The 4,471-nt window shown below is 38.7% G+C and overlaps 1 long non-coding RNA gene across 1 annotated transcript; it reads left to right on the top strand.

Annotated features, from left to right (window-relative positions):
* Positions 1 to 3,214: 3,214 nt before the first annotated feature.
* On the top strand, positions 3,215 to 4,254 carry LOC118566058. The gene is made up of 3 exons (XR_004932749.1): positions 3,215 to 3,317; positions 3,878 to 3,970; positions 4,078 to 4,254. It is a non-coding gene; the product is annotated as an uncharacterized LOC118566058 (long non-coding RNA).
* The last annotated feature ends 217 nt before the right edge of the window (positions 4,255 to 4,471 follow it).

Below are 4,471 nucleotides of genomic sequence, written 5' to 3'. Positions count from 1 at the left end.
CAAACGCAAGTCACAGTAACAAGGAAGGAGAAAACAGTAAAACAAGTCACTTACACACAATGTCGTCTTTATCAACATCGTGTAAATCTGGACTTGCATATATTGCTCAGAGCAAATAGGAGGTCACCGCCTCATTATGAGGCGTGCTTAGTCTGTGAAAACAAAATGTACAGTTATGATCGGTATCTATCCGTATCTATTTCCTTTTACCGCAGAATGAAAGCATATTCTTTAAATCTTACACTTGCTCCGGTTCATAGCGCCTGCAATTTGTCTCCGAGTTGTGAAGACGGCGTACTGCTTACTGAGAATCACAAAAAATACACTTTAATAAAGCTTGTTCTTGCAAGTTGAAGGCGGGTTGAACGCGAGACGTCGTCCAGCCATTACCAGCTGTTGTGGTTTTATTTCATCTTCAGGAGCGGAGCGCTCAGCACGTTTTTTTTTTCTTCTTCTTCTTCTTCTTCTTCTTCTTTTTCTTCTTCTTCTTCTCTTCTATCATGGCGGATCGCAAGCAACTTTAAGGTGCATACCGCCACCTACTGTTCATGAGTGTGTAGCAACACTGTTTTACATCTATTAAATTCTATTTGTTAATTTAATAAATAATAAATAATAAATAATTATTTATAAATAATAATAAATAATAATAAATAAATAATGCTTTCCTTAATCTATAAATATCCTTTATATTTCCTTTATTTCCCAATAATCCTTTAAGACTCCATTCTTGGCCTGTCCTTTTATCCCCAACAAGTTTGTAAAATTGTTGAACTTACATTTTCATCCATACTACTTTTAATTTTCATCCAATATACTAAACCTAATTTCATTCTTCTGAATTCCAGTGGAGTTTCTCCAGTATCTACTAAAAGAGCGTTGATAGGTGTTGTTTTCACTGCTCCTGTGCATATACGTAAAGCCCTACTTTGTAATCCATCTATTCTTTGTAATGTTGTTTTAGCTGCTGCTCCATAAATGAAACTGCCATAATGTATTATTGATCTCATGAGAGCCATATATATGTTTAATAATGATTGTCTATCTGCACCCCAATTATTTCCAGCCACAGCCTTCAGTAAATTTATAACTTCTAACTAAATAACACATTTTACGAAGTGATCAGTCCACAAGTGAAAAACCAGGAGACTTGTTGATGAAACTTCTGGCCATGATGCTTTTGTCATGGCAATCAACCTTCAAGATTTCTGACAATGCCATCACATCACTTCTTCTGTGCATCAAACATTTCATGTGGATACTTGGAAATGTTGTCTGTGTGTGCTAATTCCCTCACTGCCTTTGCAAGCAATATTCCAAAGACTTTATTCTCCTTGAGGAAATGGACTGGTGTCCTCCGTGACAACTTCTTACAGTATGTGGTTTGTCCAAAATATATATCACTATACATGCTTACTGAAACCTACGAGCTCAGACGGGATGGCACAAAGGTTTGTAAGACTTGTGGTCACATACCATTCTACAATCACCCACAGCTAAAGTCTGCATTAAGGAAGAAATGTGACTCTGTCTTGCTAAGAAAGGCGAAACCTCCCCTTGCAACACTGATTTGCGTTTGTATAGCTCACAGCATTTTCATTTACATGTTAAAGCCTCCCCTAGAATTAGGAGGAGGGGGGGTCATGGGGGGACCACGCCAAGCAAGGCCCACGACAATTTCTGACAATTCACGGCAGTTTTCGGTGTTGCCTGCAAATTACCGTGAACAGCCGTTAACCTGAACTTCCACGACAATATACAGTGCCGCTTAGTGACGAAAATCACACTTTTCATGCAGTGAGTCAGAGGAATGGTACTTCCCCTTGTTGTGCCACCAGGATTTGGAGCAGAGCAAGCAGAACAAAAATGATGGCCTTTAACAAACATTTTCGAAGTGGCCCTTACTTTCTGCTCTACCCTGACGGTACAAAGATAACCAATATACCAGGGACAGAAACAGCATTCTCTCTGAAACTGTACAAAGAAGCACTAGGGAAAGCCTATCAACGCATCACAGTTTACCTTTGCACAGTTGAAGATTTCCTTACTGAATGTAAGTTACTCTTAAATAAATAACATTACAAAAAGTCTCTCTTGAACTTATTTGTGTCTTAAGTGTATTGTTCCATCATCCAATTTAAACAAATTATACCCTCATGTCTGATTTTGTATTTTACAGCACCGCAATCAACCTCAGACTCTTCTGATTCTGAAGCGATTATAACAAGCAGAAGTACTAAAGAATTTAATTTGGCTGATACAGTAGTAAGTGTAATATTTGCTATTTTACATGTGCTTACAAGTCAGAGATAGTATTTACATAACCATTTTTGGCAGGATGTTAAACACATGAGGCATACTGACTATGCTTATACTGTTCTGTTAAACAAATCTTAAGTGCATTTATGAGACATATTTCTTTTCTTTATCCAGCCATTTAGACCCAACTTGCACAGCACCAGTGATCATGGCAGGGAATCTTCAGACTTGGATTCAGCAACTCCGATAATATGAGTTTTTCAGGGGCCCAATCATGTACTATGATTATAAAAAACAAAGCAAAAAAAGCAAAAAACACCTGTTCATGATAAAATAAGCTGAACTATGCCAAGTGTTCGTCCCGATAGTGTTCACATCATCCCCTTTGAGCCTGAACAAAATATTTGCACGGGGCACAATAGGCAGACATTAACAATGTCATTTGTATTTTTTTGTGCTTTATCACGCTTGATCTTGGACTTCTCCACTTTCTTTTCACACAGCCCTTGGGAAGATGCTGGCTTGCTCGGCTCCATTACTTCCTTGTTTAGTCACTGCAAGAATGCGCAATATCATAACTGGTCACACTGGTCACACTGGTCATCTTATTAGGGTAAATACAGGAAAAACTAAAGCAAGAAATGAAGCAAACAAAAACTTTAGAATGCAAAAATAGAATACAATAAGCCAACAGTGTACCACACTTTATTGGAAAGCCTTTGTATGCAACCAGAGTAAAATTTGTAAAGTCACGATATGTGACTAGGCCATTTTAACTGTAATATGTCTTGTTCATATGTAGCCTTGTCTTTAAAAAAATCTACAATTAATTTGTCTTATGGTACATAAAGTAACAGGAAAAAAGGCTTCATCGTCAACCATATTTGCTTACATTAGAGCAATGTCGTTCTGAATAGGTCTGATACCATTAACTATACCTTTAAGTGCTTTTACTTGCCAAGTCTAATCCCTCTTATGGTTTTTATACAGATCTTACTTTCTGGTGGAGAACAGGACCCAGAAAATACAATGGATGCAATAGGAACTACGTGCTATAGGTATTCTTTTCTCTCCTGATTTGAAGTGTTATGATTGATTACAGGATCATCATTTAGGCCGTGGGCCAGAATCTGTAGAACGACTTTTCATATGGACTGTCAGGGGGAAACTTTCTTGCACTTGGATAAGTTGCTACACATAGCAGTGATCTAAAAAAAAAAAACAATGTTCCCACGTTTTCACTTGCACATTAATAAGTTATAGCTGATAAAAAATCTAAACTGATACGCGCCGTGCCTGTGCTATCCTAGCACAGCAGGTCTTGGTGATATCACAGCAAATTGGGCAAAAAACTGGGCTATTTCTGCCCTGTGATAGACTGGCGACCTGTCCAGGTTGTACTCCGCCTCTCGCCCATTGACAGCTGAATATAGACACCGGCACCCCTCATGACCCCAGCAGGGATAACCTTGTTAGAAAACTAATGAATGGATGGATGGATGCACTGGTTGCCCCCTGACAGTTCATATGAAACTTCTTAAGGAGACGTCCTACAGATTCTGGCCCACGGACTAATTGTCATCATGACAATGATGATCCTCTGTTCTGTGTATTTTAGCAGATACACAGAACCGTAAGCGCCCATTATAATCAACGATGAAGAGGACTCAGGGAGTGATGCAGCCAGTCTTGATCTTCCAGAGGATTCTGAGTAAGAAATTAATTCTTATAAATGTTGTTTTTCAGGTTAAACACATCAGCGGTCATGCTTAAAGTTATATATTAGTATGACCATAGTCACTATTTGTCTATCGGTAGGGTGGAAAAGCTCTCCGCACCAGAAATAATTGCAAACCTGGCACTCCAAATTGACCGCCATGCTGTAAACAGACTTAATATCTGCCGGTCGGACATCTGGGATGGAGCCGTCAGAGGATTCAAAAGGGCAACATTCTCTGAAAAGAAGGATCTCCAAGTGAAGTTTTCAGATGATGCTGGCAGGTTTGAGGATGGTCTTGATACAGGTGGACCAAAAAGGGAATTCATCTCACTCCTGATGAAAATTCTGAAGGAACGATCCATATATGATGGACCTGCAGAAAGTCGCTTCCTTGTCTACAATTCCAATGGTACTATTTTGTGTGGAATGTTTTAAAATAACTAAATTATTCAACAATGCCATATTTGTGTGATTTAAAACGATTGACCACTA

Source organism: Fundulus heteroclitus, chromosome 15 (assembly GCF_011125445.2).
Source record: "Fundulus heteroclitus isolate FHET01 chromosome 15, MU-UCD_Fhet_4.1, whole genome shotgun sequence".
Taxonomy (NCBI): domain Eukaryota; kingdom Metazoa; phylum Chordata; class Actinopteri; order Cyprinodontiformes; family Fundulidae; genus Fundulus; species Fundulus heteroclitus.
The sequence above is the reverse complement of the archived record's forward strand: the minus strand, read 5'-3'. Positions and strand labels throughout refer to the sequence as shown.